Raw genomic sequence first — 17,916 nt, 5'->3', positions numbered from 1 at the left:
TTTCTTTCTGAAAATGACTAGCCCAGTTCTTTTTTTGGAGAACAACAAAACCGAGGCCTACTTGCTTTTCTCAGCCCTGCTGGGCAGCAAATCTTTGAAGACGAGGAGGGAGGGATGTAAAGTAGTAAGAAATGGGCTTCCCCAAAAAATGGGCTATAAGTTGTAAGAAATGGGATGTAAATTTATAAACCAAAGCCAACCAACAATTACATTAAAATACCATTTTTTTCTTGATTTCTCTGCTCTCTACTCTTATAAAAACCAAAGCCAACTGGCAATTACATTAAAAGATCGTCTTTTCTCCCACAAGATAAACTACTCATACAAATGCATCTTCATGTTCCGTGCAACGCACGGGCATCTTGCTAGTTAAGATTTTAAATTTCATTCATTTTTTTGTGGTGAATTGTTTTTTGAATTTTATTTTGATATATTTTTTAATAAATTATTTTTAACGCGACTCAAAATTTCATGATTAAAAGAGTTCGGACCCCCCAAAATATGAAAATTTTCGTTGAATTTTTTAGCAGTGCCTAGAATATATGGTCTGTAATGCTAATAAAAAGAATATGGGCTTCAAATATCCTTAAGAATTAGCAAATGGGCTGTAAATTATTGAAAATAATGGCTAATGGGATGTATGTTGTTTTCCACAGATTTGGAGGCTGACTTCTGGGCCTACTAGGTTGACGATGACGCTGTCCTAATTTTTTTTGACGCGTACGCAAGGCTTTGTCAACTCAGTCAACACAGATCAGTGATTGTTGGATGTCCATCCAACGGCCGCCGTGCTTCTTCAATCTCTGATCTTCCTACTACAGTCGCCCAAACCAGCGCCAGCGGGACTGCCTGCTCCCTCCCCCCGTGGCTGGCTGCGCTGCCGCCAGGCCATCCCTCTACACACCCGCACATCCTGTTATTTTCCGGCGACGTCAGCCTCACCCCACAACCGACCAGTCAGCGCTCATATACACCCCTCAATGTGGGCATCCGCTGTGGTGGCTTCGCCGGCTCCGGGTCGTTCCCTTCCTGGGCCTCGCCCTTGTCCACCGCATTTGTGCTCTCGGCGCGGCGAGGTCAACATGGTCAACAAACAACAACCATCGGAAGAGGCTAATAGTAGGAATCCACACAAGCAAATGCCTCCTTATTACGCGCAAAATAATGATTCCTCCACCTGATAGCTGGGAAACACCAGAAGGGCCTCTGTATTTCTTGAAAAAAATGTTCCCCCCGCTGTCAGCTCGGACCCACCCGCTATATCTTCGCACACAAGGAAGTGCCTCCTTATTACGCACAAACAATGAATACTCCCCCTGCTAGCTGGGAGCCACAATTGTGGGAGGCTGACTTGTGGGCCTACTAAGATGACGGGGATGGAGGGCTTTGTCAACTTAGTCAATATGAACGATTCTAGCTTCATTGACCGTACGATGTCCATCCAACGGCCGTAGTGCTTCTTCAACCTCTGCTCTTCTCGCTCCAGCCACCCAAAGTAGCGCCGGTCGTGCCGCCTGCTCATGCCTCCCGTGGCCGGCTGTGCTGCTGTGGAGGCCTCACCGCCCCCTACTACTCCCACCGCTGGCCAGGCCATCCCTTCACTCACACACACCCCTTGTTATTCTGTGGCGATGGCAGCCTCACACCGAAGCCGAACTAGTGAACCCTCGTACTCCTCTCCGCGTGGGCATCCACTGCCGCGTCTTCCCCGACTCCGTGTCATCCCCTTCCTAGGCCTAGCCGTCGTCCACCGCCCTGGTGCTCTCGGTGTGGCGTGTTCAACATGGTCAAGGAACGACTTCCATCAGAAGAGTACTGTATGTGGAGAGGCTGACAGCTGGGTCCATGGCCGCAGCAAGGAAGTTCCCTCCTTATTACGTGGAAAATAATGATTCCTCCACCTGACAGCGGGCACCCACCGGATGGGCCACCGTATTTCACAAAAAAACGTTTCCCCCGGACTGCTGGGACCCACCAGCTACATCTTCGCATGCAAGGAAGTGCATCCATATTACGGGAAAAAATGATTCGACCCCCTGACTGCTGGGACCCACTAGCTGCATCTTCGGACGCAATGAAGTGCCTCACAGTCGGGACCCACAAGGTCGAAGCGTACGTAGCGTTGTCATTCTGCTCACGAATGTGTACATACATACTGGCCGATCTGTTTGTTTGCAGGCTGCAGTGATGAACCGTGGCCGTGTAAGGAAGGGCACATGTGGTAGTAGAGGCGCACACGTAGCATGTACACATACGTACAACAGCCAGGGTGCAAGAAAGTAAATACGGCCACGTACGTACATACGGGCGGGGTCTCGAATGCCTACTCACAGATACGTATGGCCAGGGCTCATGTGCATGGCTGTGGCTAGGTCGGAACAGAGAAACTGCGTCGTCGTCGTGTTCATGGGGAGGCAACAGAATGTGTCATGTTCATCGGGAGGCAACGGAATGCGTGCTGTTCATCGGGAGCCAACCGGCTTGGACGGAATAGCTGATGGAAACGAGGCCTGGCGTACCACAGAACGAAGGAAACGGCCTTGTGTTCGACCGACCACGGTGGAATCGGGATCCTGATCAACGAGAGGGGTCTGGCATACCGCAAAATGGAGGAAACGGACTTCTCTTGGACCTCCTACAGTCGAAATGGGGTCCTGTTGATTGGGAGGGGTGTCGCGTACCGCAAAATGGAGGAAACGAACTTGTGTTGGAGCGCTACGGTCGAAATGGGGGTCCTGTTCATTGGGAGGGGTGTGGCGTACCGCAAAATGGGACTCACCGGGATACTGTTCATCTCCACCATCGACCTCCTCCAGCCTACACGGGCTACTGTTCATCCACCATCGACCTCCTCCAGCCTCCACCTGCGACTGTTCATCCACGGGCTCCTGTTCATCCAGCCTCCACCCTCTACTGTTCAACCAGCCCTCTCCACGGGGTCCTGTTTAACCACCCCTCCACGGGCTACTGTTCATTCAGCCCTCCACCGGCTACTATTCAGCCAGCCCTCCACCGGCTACTGTTCAACCAGCCCTCCACGGGGTCCTGTTCATCCAACCCTCCACAGGGTCCCGTTCATCCACCGGCTCGATCGATCGGGGTACTGTTCATCCAGTGGCAACGACCTCTACTACCACGGGTTTCTGTTCATCCAACCCCCACCGGGAACTGTTCATCCAAACCCCCCATCAACGCTCACTGTTCATCCAGAGGTAGTATCAATCGGCTTCAGTTAGTAGCAGTAGCGAAGGAATCACTCAATCAGGTTCAGTTAACAGCCATGGATCGATCGCTCGGGTTCCATAACGCGTAGCCTGCAGTGCAATCGCTCGGGTTCAGTTGGAGCCCAATGCCTCGCTCGGGTTCAGTTAGAGCACAAGGCCTCACACACATGCACCTATGTACGAGAGAAACACGCATCACTCGGCCCCCGACCAGCCACCGTAACCGGGAACTCCCCGGTATTTTCCTCGCCCTCGCTTCTACCATGGTTTTTTCCGTCATTGACGGCCCAAAGAATGTCATGCAGCTGCGTCTTCGGCCCGCCTAGGATGAAAAGCTCATTTTCTATCATGATTTTGTCATAGAAGTAGGAGCCCACCACATCTATGATGATACCGGGTTTTCTCACAACTATCGTCATAGAAGTGTCATAAGTATGACAGAAAAAATTCGTTCGACCCAAAATGTCATGGATGTGTCTTTTTTTGTAGTGTCGGGTGTGCCACTGAGGCGTAGCATATCTGCGTTCCAAGTTTAGCACAATATATTTTGAAGATATTGCTAGTAGACTGCGAGCCACAGTCGGCGATGATGCGATTAGGGACTCCAAACCGGCTCACAAGGCCCTTGATGAACTTGACCGCCGAGCCGGCCGGGATGGTGCGTACTGCTTCCACCGCCGCCCATTTGGTAAACCTATCGATGGTGATGTAGAGGTAGCGGTAGCCCCCGGGTGCTCGGGGGAACAGACTCAAGAAGTCCAGCCCACTGACCGCAAACGGCCACGAGAGCGGGATGGTCTGGAGGCCCTAGGCAGGCTGGTGGGTTTGCTTGTCATGGAACTGGCAGGCTTCACAGGATCTCACCAGCTCGATCGCGTCACTGAGCGCCATGGGCCAATAGAATCCACCGTGGAACGCCTTGCCCATGAGGGTGCGTGACGATGAGTGATGCCTGCAGTCTCCGCCGTGTATGTTGGCTAACAGCTCGCACCCCTGTTCCCTGGAGATGCATCGCAACGAAACATCATTTGGTCATTTTCTGTAGAGCTCACCGTCCTAAATGTAGTAGGTTGTGGCCTGACGAGCCATGCGCTCAGCATCTTCTTCCTTCTCTAGCAGGGTTCCTTGGAGCAGGTATGCCTTGAATTCTTCGGTCCAGCACCCCTCCTGAGGCTCGAGCACCAGGAGCAGGCATGCTCCTGAGGTCGGGCCGCAGGCAGGGACTCCTGAGGTTGGTGCTGCTAGGAGCTCCTCCTGAGGCAATGCTGGCTCTACCACTGGAGGGGATTCCGAATGCTTGAAGAGCCGCTCCTCGAAGACACCGGGCTGTTGAGGCTGGCGTTTGGATGCTCTCTTGGCGATGTCGTCCACTTCCTTGTTTGTGTCGCGGGGCATGTGCTGCAGGTCTAGGCCCAAGAATTGTTTCTCCATTTTGCATACCTCCGCCAGGTATGCCTCCATGTGTTCATCCTTCAGCTCGGACACTTTGTTGGCGAAGTTTATGAGGAGCTGGGAGTCACCCTTGATGGTGAGGTGCTTCACACCTAAAGCGGCTGCGGCCTTGAGGCCGGCGAGCAAGTCTTCGTACTCTGTGATGTTGTTGGAGACCTTTTCGTCGTGTTGGAAGCAGATCTGCATGGTGTAGTAGAGCTTGTCCCGAGTAGGCGAAACAAGCACGACTCCAGCCCCCGCACCTTGCCGTGCGAAGGCGCCATCAAAGTACATGACCGAGCCGTTCGGTGCTTTGCTCCCCGGTGAGAGCAATCGGTCCTCGCCTGGCTCTGGTCCGGGGGCGTCAGTCCATTCCGCCACGTAGTCGGCGAGTGGAGCTCCCTTGATGACCCTGGTGGTGCTGAACTCCAGGTAAAATGCATGCAGTTCGATGTTCCATTCGGCGACCCTACCTGCAGCATTGGGGCTCCGGAGCACCCTCTCTAGTGGGTAGGCCGAAACAACCTTGATGGGGTGGCCTTGGAAGTAGTGGCGCAACTTGCGCGAGGCGACGAGAAGAGCGAGCAAGAGCTTCTGCGACATGGGGTAGCGTGCTCGCGCATCCCGCAGTACCGTGCTGACGAAGTATACTGGGTGCTCGATGAGGGCAGGATTGTTGGTGTAGTCCGAGATCTCCTGGAGCTGATGCGCCTTCGGAGGCTGGTGGACCTCAGGAGCTTGGCCGCCTGTTGGCGTAGCCGTGGCCTCAGGTGCGCCGCCTTGAGGCTGCGTCATCTTGACCAAGCACGCGGAGTCGTGTGGTAGGCCCTCGGACTGGCACTCCTCCCTGACGGCCACCAGTGCCGCACTGGCTGAGTGAGGTGTGGCGGCCAGGTAAAGCACCAGGGGCTCGAGTGGACGTGGCGCCACTATCACCGGCGGGCTAGTGAGGTACCTCTTGACATCTTGGAATGCGGCGTCGGCCTCCGGAGTCCACTCGAACGACCCCTTCTTCTTCATCAACTTAAAAGAACGGGAGGGCGCGCTCCCCCAGCTCGGAGATGAAGCGCCCTAGCGCGGTCAAACAGCCCGCCAGCTTTTGCATTTCCTTAAGGGTATGTGGCAGACTCATCCTTTCTATCGCCTTGACCTTCTCCGGGTTTGCCTCGATTCCCGTGTGTGACACCAGAAAGCCCAATAGCTTGCCGGAGGGGATGCTGTCGGTACCAAAACAGGCAGATCTCGGGCAGGGGGTCTCGAACTGTGCGTCTAAGGATCAAAGGTAACAGGAGACAGGGGACACGATGTTTACCCAGGTTCGGGCCCTCTTGATGGAGGTAATACACTACTTCCTGCTTGATTGACTTTGATGAGTATAGGGGTTACAAGAGTTGATCTACCACGAGATCGTAATGGCTAAACCCTAGATGTCTAGCCTATATGATTATGATTGCCTCTACGGACTAAACCCTCCGATTTATATAGACACCAAAAGAGACTAGGCTTTGTACAGAGTCGGTTTACAGAAAAGGAATCTTCATATCCATACACCAAGCTTGCCTTCCACGCCAAGGAGAGTCCCATCCAGACATGGGGGAAAGTCTTCTGTCTTGTATCTCCACGGCCCATTAGTCCAGCCCATATAACATAGCCCGGGCACCCGAGGACCCCATAGTCCTGGACTCCCTCAGTAGGCCCTGAACCAGTCTTCAATGACGATGTGTCCGGCATGCATATTGTCTTCGACATTGCAAGGCAGGTTCCTCCTCTGAATATTCCAAAGTAGTTGATTGTCAGTATTATATCCGGCTCTGTACAACAGTCATCACTCTGAATCACAAGGATAGAATACATATTAGTTCTGTCTTTTGAAGATTTCACTAGTGCGACGTTACGTCCGACCATTTTATTATTTCAAACCATTTTTCGGCCTCCCGTTTCGTGTTTCGAGACGCAACCACCGATGACACGTCTTGTCAAAGCAGAGATCATGCCCCCTTATTAAGGGATTCTCATCAATACGAGTTTGGGAAACCCAACCATGCCGTTTCGCGCGACCACTTGGAAATAGGCGAGCTTTTAAGGCTCGTGGGGGATGCATGATATTCAGTGCCTTTATAAGGAGATAAGATTCCCCCTTTTTACCCCATGCCTTCCCCTTCCTCAGCCCATCTGCCCTCAAGCTCCAGCGCCCAAGCTTCAATCCTCTCCGTTCCCAGAAAGTACTCCAGCCATGTCTGGATCCGGAGCGCAGGGCAATTGGATGGGTTCCTCCGTCACTGAGAAAAACATCAAGGAACTCTGGGAAGCGGCGTACATGGCCAAGGAGATCGCCCACCGGCTTCCAGCCAAAAAGCAGATCATCCCCACTCCAAATCCCGGCGAGAGTATAGTGTTTATCCCTCATTTTCATCGCAGACTAGGGTTTCCCCTTCATCCTTTCGTCCGCGACCTCATGTTTTACTATGGGCTAGATTTCCATGATCTAGCCCCAAATTCTTTCCTCAAAATTTTGGCGTTTATCATCATATGCGAGGCATTCCTCCGCATTTCCCCCCACTTTGGCCTATGGCTCAAGGTTTTCAATGTGAAGCCGAAAGTGGTGGGCGGCCAGCATGCAGATTGCAGTGGCGCTATGGTGAGCAAACTGCCCAATGTCACTTGGCCCAAGGGCACCTTCATGGATACCGTGAAGGGATGGCAGCAGGGGGGTTTGTTTGTCACAGAGCCCCGTGACTCCACATGGGCTGCTCCTACGGAGTTTAAGTCCGGACCCCCAATGCAGCTAGCATCCTGGCTCAACAAGGGCCTGGACTGGGCGTCATCTGACGAGGTAACGATGTTGCAGAAGCATATCAAGAGCATGGTAGATAAAAATACCAGCCTCGCCAACGTGATCCAGGTGATGCTCTTCCGCCGGATTCTCCCCTATCAGGCGCGTCATGAGCCCATGTGGAAGTTCAACCCAACTAGTCCCTGGACCCTGCAGCGGTTCTTTGGCACGAAACATGAAGACATGTGGAATCTGCTCTTCAAAACCCAAAAGTCATGGCCGGAGACAACCGAAGACCTCGGCTAATACATCACCCACGCTGCGACTTCCGTAAGTTCTTTGATAACCTTACTTTGCGAATCCAAGGAGCACACTAAACTCTCTTTTTTCTTTTGCAGGGCTAGACAAATAAAGTGGAATGGATTCACTATCCGGCTCCGCTGCCCGAAGACTCGGCTATTCCCCTGTTGACAAGGATGCTGGTCCTTGCACCGTACCAGGGACCAAAAAAGAAAACCAAGGAGAAGGGCAAGGAGGCCATGTGACAGCCTGGGTTTTGCCCCTTCTTTTTGCTTGAATTTTTTTATTTGAATTTTTTTGAAACTTGAGGTTTCTGAATCTTTTCATGTGGACTTCAACACTTGGGCATCCTTGGCTTTCACCCAAGTGCTTCACTTCCCTCCTAAATCATCATTTCACTTCTGACCTACCAAAAATAATCTTTGGAATATTTTCTTAAAAGAAAAATATTCATTTTCTCTCTAAAACCCTAAGACAGATCTGTTTGCTTCAAAGCAACCCCAATTTTTATGGCTCAGAAAAATATGAGATAATTCACAAATATTCTGTGAACCCTAGTGCACCTTCCTGAGCAAAAACATTTCATCATTTTTTGGAATATTTTTGCTACAAAAAATCTTTTCTATTCTGGGCAGAAATGGTGGTTTGTACAACAACTACCATTTTACTTGCTCCATTTGACCTGAAATTTCTTGTGCATCTTTACCTTAGTAACTTATCACTAGCCTCCAAAGCACAACTTCAAACTCCAATCCATTTGACCACAGTAACCTCACCAAGTTACTGACCAGAAACTTACTTGATGTGTGAAAACTTCTCTACTGCACCCGGATCCAAACCAAACCGTGGTAACACTCAAAACTACCACGAACAACATGACAGACATTGGGTTTTTGCTTAGATCAACCTGATGTCATAGTTCACGCGGTGACCGCGTTCGTCCAGGCATGCTGGCATGCAGCCGACGCGCTCTGCGACGCGCCCGAGCCTCTGTTACTCACGTGCTTGCTTCCCCGCCTGCCCAACCATGCCAAACTTCGCCACCATCATCGTCTCAATGCTCTTAACTCCTCCCTGGCACTCGCCGACGCCAGAGCTCGCCGCAGCGAGCACGTGCAAGGTCCGGCCAACCCAACAGTGCGGAGCGCACTGTGCTCGTCGCCATCCTCTTGATCCTGTGCTCGTCTCCGCCCGCCCACACTGGCCGCGTGACCTCCTTCACCTTATCCCCCTCTCACTGACGCCGCTCGTCGGCGGGCGCCGTGGACAGCTGTCCACCGGCGGAGCCCGTAGCACCCTCGCCGGTCGCCTATATATAGAGCCCTCCCCAGCCTCCTCGAGCACCATCCAACACTCACACACACCCCATGATCGAGTAGGAAGCCGGAGCTCGGCCGGGCAGGCCTCGGGCTGCCGTCCCCGAGATCGAGCTCGCCGGCGATCCCCTCTGATCGTCGCGGTAGCTCCCGCCCCTCCCAGTCCTCGGTGACCCCTCCAGGGCCTCCGCCTCTCTTTGGTGAGGTCGTCTCGCCCGCTTGGAGCGCCTGGAGTGGCCTCTGCTCGCAGTCTTCCTCAACTCCGGCGACCTCCATGTTCTGCCTCCGCTTGCGAGGTTGATTCCGACGCCGTCCGGCCGCCCCTAGCTACGCTACGGGTATGGGCAGGTGCGTCTCAACCCCCTCTTGCCATCCCTCCCTCTTGTTTGGTCCAAGGAGCCCTCGTCGTCGGCAAGAGCTCCGGCGAAGCCGCGGCCCCCTCTGTTTCCCTCTCCTTTTTCCCCCACCTTACTAGCAGGGCCCGCTAGTCAGCCACTCGGTACGCGCGCGAAGCGGTATGAGTGGTGGCGCCCCTGGGCTTTACGCCTTCGACGTCACCCCCCAGTCTATTTCAAATTCATTTGAATTTATAGAACACTTCAAACAGTCATAACTCTTCAACCATAAGTCCAAATGAATTGATTCTTTTGCACTGTGTTCTTTGTTTAGAAATCTAGCAGCTCACCAAAGATGAGATTTTTTTGAGTTGTCTAGAATTTCTAGTGATTTTCGGAAGTGTTCATGATATTTTCTTTTTGTGTTTAAAACTATTTTCAGAAGGTGAAGCTTGTCTTGAGGATCACCAGGAGGCTTGTAAACCTCATCTGCACTAAGGCAAGCCACATCAACATTTTCATGGTGCCATTTCAATATTTGTGATTTTCTTACTTGAATAAAAGGATTAATCCATGCATTTAAATGATTATGGAGTTATTTATATTCTGTTAAATATTGGTTAGTTGTTATGCTTGAGTTGCATAATGGTTAAAACTAGTTTATTGGATAAAGCAAGAAAAGATTTATTTGAGGTGATGTTAGAAATAACTTTATTATGCATGTTAGCAAGATATGTTTTTGTCCTCTTAGATTGATAAAAAGTTTTTAGAAAATGTTCTGTTAAATACTTGTTTAATCATATTACTTGTCTTACAGAATGGTTGAACCCAACTTAGTGATAAAGAAAGTAAGAGTTGTGGTTAATGAATTTTGACAGGCATATGAGAAATTTATCGGAGTTACTTTCTTGCGTAAGAAGTTAATAAAACTTGTTGCAAAATACTTTGGTTAAGTTGTGAGTCATTTGAGCAAGTAAAGTAAATTGAGTTGTTGAAGTTATGCTTGGTGTGTATAAGGATGACATCGGTCATTATGTGATGCATGTGTTATTTTGCATTTCATGGCATGCTACACTAGTAGAAAAAGGGTCAAATGTGAAGCACATTAGTGCCGGTTTGAATTTGAGCCGGCACTAATGTGATCATTAGTGCCGATTCCAATGGCTAGGCGGACGGACATCATTGGTACTGGTTCGTGGGCAACCTTTAGTACCGGTTCATGCCACAAACCGGTACTAATGAGGCCAGTGCGGCTGTGGTTAGGCTGGGGCCCCCACGAAGACCTTTAGTACCGGTTCATGGCATGAACCGGTACTAGAGTTTCTTAGTAAACTGATTTTAGTCCCACCTCGCCAAGGTAGAGGCAGTATGAGCGGTTTATAAGCCGTGAGTGCAGAGACAATGACGAAGAGGCGCAATGCTCACCTGCATGTTGATTAGCTTCAAGCCTTTCGGAATAGCATAGATTGCACTGAGCTATGTGCAGTGCAGTCTACACTATTCCGAAAGGCTTGAAGCAAATTAACCAGCATTGCACCTCTTTTTTATTTTTAATAACTTATTTGAACTCCAGACTTCTTGTGTGTTCAGTATGCAGCATTCAAAGCGACGTCATTTGCTGTTTTCAGTCATTTATCTAATTGTTTAGAGAGCTAAATGACCGTGAAATTGAAAATCACTACAAAATGAACTGTGAAAATGTTGAAACTTGGCATGGTATCATCATTTCACCCGCATAGCATGTGCGAAAGAGTAGAGAGGGTCACGACAAAAACTGGACACACTTCGTGTACAAACTGGACATTCTCTTTCAGAGTATCAGGGTTTCGGACGAGAACTCATCTGTTACACGGGCACTTCAATGTTTTTTAAACTTATTTGAACTCCGGACTTCTTGTGTGTTCAGTATGCAGCATTCAAAGCAACGTCATCAATTTCCAACATGTTCTGACATCATTTGCTGTTTTTCTGTCATTTACCTAATTGTTTAGAGAGCTAAATGACCGTGAAATTGAAAATCACTACAAAATGAACTGTGAAAATGTTGAAACTTGGCATGGTATCATCATTTCACCCGCATAGCATGTGCGAAAGAGTAGAGAGGGTCACGGCAAAAACTGGACGCACTTCGTGTACAAACTGGACATTCTCTTTCAGAGTATCAGGGTTTCGGACGAGAACTCATCTGTTACACAGGCACTTCAATGTTTTTTAAACTTATTTGAACTCCGAACTTCTTTTGCGTTCAGTATGCAACATTCAAAGCGACGTGATCAATTTCCAACATGTTCTGACATCATTTGCTGTTTTTCAGTCATTTACCTAATTGTTTAGAGAGCTAAATGACCGTGAAATTGAAAATCACTACAAAATGAACTGTGAAAATGTTGAAACTTGGCATGGTATCATCATTTCACCCGCATAGCATGTGCGAAAGAGTAGAGAGGGTCACGGCAAAAGATGGACGCACTTCGTGTACAAACTGGACAATCTCTTTCGGAGTATCAGGGTTTCAAACGAGAACTCGTCTGTTACACGGGCACTTCAATGTTTTTTGAACTTATTTGAACTCCGGACTTATTTTGCGTTTAGTATGCAGCATTCAAAGAGACATCATCAATTTCCAACATGTTCTGACATCATTTGCTGTTTTCAGTCATTTACCTAATTGTTTAGAGAGCTAAATGACCGTGAAATTGAAAATCACTACAAAATGAACTGTGAAAATGTTGAAACTTGGCATGGTATCATCATTTCACCCGCATAGCATGTGAGAAAGAGTAGAGAGGGTCACGGCAAAAACTGGACGCACTTCATGTACAAACTAGACATTCTCTTTCGGAGTATCAGAGTTTCGGACGAGAACTCATCTGTTACACGGGCACTTTAATGTTTTTTGAACTTATTTGAACTGCGGACTTCTTTTGCGTTAAGTATGCAGCATTCAAAGCGACGTTATAAATTTCCAACATGTTCTGACATCATTTGCTATTTTTCAGTCATTTACCTAATTGTTTAGCGAGCTAAATGACCGTGAAATTGAAAATCACTACAAAATGAACTGTGAAAATGTTGAAATTTGGCATGGTATCAGCATTTCACCCGCATAGCATGTGTGAAAGAGTAGAGAGGGTCACGGCAAAAACTGGACGCACTTCATGTACAAACTGGACAATCTCTTTCGGAGTATCAGGGTTTCGGACAAGAACTCATCAGTTACACGGGCACTTCAATGTTTTTTAAACTTATTTGAACTCCGGACTTCTTTTGCGTTAAGTATGCAGCATTCAAAGCAACGTCATCAATTTCCAACATGTTCTGACAACATTTGCCGTTTTTTAGTCATTTACCTTATTGTTTAGCGAGCTAAATGACCGTGAAATTGAAAATCACTACAAAATGAACTGTGAAAATGTTGAAATTTGGCATGGTATCATCATTTCACCCACCTAGCATGTGCGAAAGAGTAGAGAGGGTCACGGCAAAAACTGGACGCACTTCGTGTACAAACTGGACAATCTCTTTCGGAGTATCAGGGTTTCGGACGAGAACTCCCTGCCCGGCCCGTCCCCGTCCCCATTGTCGCCGTCCTGTCCCAATCCCTGTCGTCGCCATCCCCGTCGTCACCATCCCCATCGACGCTGCCCGTCGCCGTCCCCGTCACCACCCCCGTCGCCTTGCCTCGCCGGTGAGATCCTGCCCCGGCCGCCATGTCCACACACACATTGTTTTTTAGTTATAAATTTTAGTTATAGAAATTTATATGTTTTTTATTTATAGAAATGTTAGAAATTTGTCTGTTTTTAGTTATAGAAATATTAGAAATGCCAGTTATATATAAATGTCAGTTATATAAATGTTTTTTATATAAATGTATTACCTAGATAAGAATGTTAGAATGTTAATGTTAGATGAATTAGATAGAGAAGTTAAATAGTAATGTCAATTGTTAGATGAATTAGATAGAGAAGTTAAATATTAATGTCAATTGTTAGATGAATTAGCTAGATATTAATTAATTAGGTATATGAGATTATTTGAACTAGTTGAATTAATATAACTAGTTTATTTTTAGTAAATGCTTAGTTGAACTAGCTAGTTGAATTAGTACTAATTTTTTAGTAAGAAAATTTAGGTATATGAGATTTGATGATCTAATTAAAATATTACTATATATAGCTACTTTATATATTTTAGTAAGAAAATTAATAGAACTAGTTTATTTTTAGTAAATTCTTAGTTGAATTAGTTGAATTAATAGAACTAGTTATTTTAGTAAGAAAATTTAGGTATATGATATTTGATGATCTAATCAAAATATTACTATATAGAACTACCTACTTTATTTTAGTAAGAAATTAATAGAACTAGTTTATTTTTAGTAAATGCTTAGTTGAGTTAATAGAACTAGTTTATTTAGTTGAATTAATAGAACTAGTAAGTGTTTAATGTTTCACCTATATATGAACATATGTTAGATATTAATGTCAAATGTTAGATGAATTAGATATAAATTATATGTTAGATATATATTTACTTTAGTTATATGATATTTGATTCTCTAATTAACATTTTATTATGTAGAACTAGCTACCTTATTTTTAGTAAGAAAATTAATAGTAACTAGTTTAGTTGAATTAATTAGTTGAACTAGTTAGTTGAATTAGTTGTGCTACTTTATTTAGGTATATTTTTCGTAAGTGCTTAGTTGAATTAGTTCAATTAATTAGTTGAACTAGTTGAATTAACAGAATTAGTTGAATTAATAGAACTAATAAGTGTTTAATGTTTCACCTATGAACATAGGAATGTCGTCTGACGACGAACACGATTTCATTATGTTCGAATACTGCGAAGACCAACGCGGCCTGTGCGGCAGAAATTTTCTAGTTGATAATAGTCGCTTCAGCATCAAGCTGGATGAGAACTTCGAAGTGGATACAGTAAGTCACAACGACAAGTCTTTTTTCGTAATTAAGCACGACTTAAGCTTCATTTGCTTCAACTTTTAATTTTAATTTTTCACTATTCTACTAGCGTATCCCCTGCCGTGCAAGAATTTTTGTCTTGGATAAGATAGGTTTCAGTCCTAACGAAACTATGGAGGTAAAAAGAGTTTACTTGAAGACGGAGCATGGTTATACCTTCAACATCAAATTATACAATGCAGACACATATACCTATTTTGAATGCAAAACTTGGCAAGCACTATGCAAGGCTTATGCATTTGAGCCTGATATGGTTGTCACCTTTGATATTCGTCCGGAAGATGATATTGAAGGTAATAGAGACATCTGGGTCGATGTGCAGACGCCTCCAGTTCTACCATTACGTGAGTTTCTCAACCATATTTATGTCTTCGATATGAGATTATTTGAACCAGTTGAATAATTAATAGATCTCAATTTATATTGACATCTAATTTCCAATCAAGCAAACATGTCCGGTGCTTGGTAGACAGGACCGTCCACTGTCCCGGGGCTGAACTAAACTGCGAGGAGACAAGTCATTATGTTTCATGGCTTGAGGATCTTGATGCTGTCAAGGCAATTTTTTTCCTGCACTTAGAAATGTTAGTACTCAAAACGTGCGACCAATAGTGTTCGTACTGAACTACGATCACATATATTTAGGAAAGATGGTAAGATTTCTACTATTTCTCCTCAGTGCATCTTTTGCATACATTATTTTTTAAGCTAAACTTCATTGCTAAGTATGTTACTATACGATGTTCTTCAACAGGAACTCCCAATGAATGTTGTGCCTGATTGGATCGAGACTAAAGGTACCATGAATATTGTTAGCTTACGGCCAAGATGTCCTACAATGCACTTTAGTGCATTCAGGATTTCTAATAGCGAGGAATGCTTAATAGTAAAAGACTGGAGCAAAATTGTGAACAATCGCAGAGAAGTACTAGGGGGCAGCAATCAGAAGCGCAACCCACGATTAGGAGACAGGTTCATCTGCATGCTCCAATATGATGAATCAGGAAAGCTATACATGTTCTATGCTATTTTACCCGAGAGAGAGCAGTAGGAGTGATTAATTAGCTAGTTCATGCTCTTAGTACTTGTCCTCTCATGTCCGTGTTCTTCGTCCTGAACTTAATCTCAAAGAGTGATTTGCTTTTGTGGTGTTATGAACGCTTATAATATCATTACCATGTTGAACTCGATGATATCTTTGCTTCTGGTACAAGTGAATGTTTCTTCTTTAAGCTAGTGTTGGTGGTGATTAGATAGCGGTAATGACTATATGATGATTAAGTAGTGGTAATGAGACGACTATTATATGATGATTTTTAGCTAGCTATGAAAACTGTTGTTGGTGATGATATATATGATGCAAGAGTTTTTATATTAATATGATGATGATGATGATGAGTTATTATATCATTTATGAAAGAAACCGCAGATTAGTTTCAACTGGATGGATTCTAGCTAAGTGATCAAGTATATGCCATGTCCATATTACCTCGATCACTTAATTAGGTGATCAAGTATATATAATATGGATATGACATATACTTGATGACTTAGCTAGGATCCACATGCATCCAGTCAAACTAATCTGCGGTACATTCACCTAATGATTTAACAACTCATTATAATGTAAAACAATCACTAAATTAATTTGAAAACACAAAATTAAACTAAAAATAAAAAATAAAACCAAAACACACCCAAACATTTAGTACTGGTTGGTGTTACCAACCGGTACTAATGTCCTACGCACCCACGGAGCTGGCTCGTGCCACGTGGTTGCCCTTTAGCACCGGTTCATGCTGAACCGATACTAAGGGGGGGGGGGCTTTAGTGCCCACACTTTAGTGCCGGTTACCGAACCGGCACTAAAGGGCCTTACGAACCGGTGCTATTGCCCGGTTCTGCACTAGTGCTATGACAGCGGTCATTTTTTAGTTTAAAGTTAAACTTGAATATAACTCAACTTGAACATATCGTTGACTAAGTCATGGTGCCGCTGAATCGAGTTTCTTTCCAGTGCAACCACATTTGCCTTTGTGGGAAGGCCTTGATTCGGTCCATTGACACGACCTCTGGTCGGTACCTCCATCTAGGGAAGGTTATGTCGTGCTTTCCCTGGCCCGGTCAGCAGACATAATCTTGTGTGCTCGTTGATGAGATTATGGTACCGAGTCCCCGAGTGGGAGTGTCCCTGAGTGGGAGTGTTTTGACCATGGCGATGGTCGGGGTGTCTTTGGTAGACACGGGGCCACCCAAGACCAGCCCGTTGGGGGATTTGGGTTGGAGTGGCCGGGAGAGTGATGTGGCAATGGAGGGGTTTTGTCGAAATGTCATTGGTCCACCCGAATGGGAGTGCGAGGCCATGGGTTCCGTGGTGTGGGTACAATGTGCTACCTCTGCAGAGTGTGTAATCTATCGATAGCCGAGTCCACGGTTACGGACACCTTGTAGTAGGTCCCACCATGAGTCAATGTTTAATAAAAAATGCACACTGAGCGATGAACTTTACATTGTTGATGGATGGCAGAAAGGCCATCGAGGCAATTGGGACCAAATGATGGTCGTGGTTGTGATTGCCGTAAGGATAACGAGTTATTCTTGAGAAAGACCACTTTGGTGGTGTGTTTGTGATCTGAACACTTTGGTGGTGTGACCACTTTGGTGGTGTGTTGTGATCCAGAGATGATCATGGTTGGTAAGCTGTCCCGAGGGACGTTCGAGCATGGTCACAACATGTTTGCATATAGTGTTGCATTTTTAATAATTGGTTAAATATCATGATATTGTTTGTCATTATGATGATGCCTGTTGTGATCTTGCAAGTACATTCAATGTACTAACCTGGCGTGTCATGCCAGATTTCAAGAAAGTATCATTGGAGAAGAGCGCTGTCCGAGTCTAGATCGTGTCCAAATCGGTGTCCCTGTGATATGGAGCTTCCGCCACAACGTTATTCCGCTGCCACATAGTTGTTCAGATCGAGGCCCATTTATGTTCACTAAATAATGTACATATTGTTCAGCCACACCGAGTGTGCCGCCTGGCCTCGATAGCTGTTGTAATGTAATCTCTGTTCCGCTAGGATCAAGAAAGCGGTTGTCATTCTGTACCAAGATATTGTGCGTTGCCAGAAGACATGGTCTCTGGGCTGGCAATGTATGGTAAACCGGTCGCTCTGAGCCGGGGTGCCACAGGCCAAGAGTGGCCTCCGCTGTAAGGTTGCTTCAGACATAGCATCTGAGGAGACCGGAACTCTCTCCTCCGCTGACGAAGAGGAAGAGGAGGAGGAAGAGAGCAAATCCCCCCTAAGGGGGAGAAGAAGAAAAGGGCAGCCTCCGCTGATCTAGAGGGGGAGGCATCCAAGAAAGGGAGAACCTCCCTTACAGATGACTCCAAGTCGGACGCCGACGAGTGGCGCCCCGGGCCAAAGCCCCTGGTCGGATCGTAAGTACTCAAAGGTATATATATGTCCGGCTTTTCTGGCTTATAGTTATAACATGCTTAAATTGCATACTGCAGTCCGGTTCATGTCCTCCCCCAGCGATCTTC

The sequence above is a fragment of the Triticum aestivum genome, chromosome 6A, assembly GCF_018294505.1.
Source record: "Triticum aestivum cultivar Chinese Spring chromosome 6A, IWGSC CS RefSeq v2.1, whole genome shotgun sequence".
Taxonomy (NCBI): Eukaryota; Viridiplantae; Streptophyta; class Magnoliopsida; order Poales; family Poaceae; genus Triticum; species Triticum aestivum.
The sequence above is the reverse complement of the archived record's forward strand: the minus strand, read 5'-3'. Positions refer to the sequence as shown.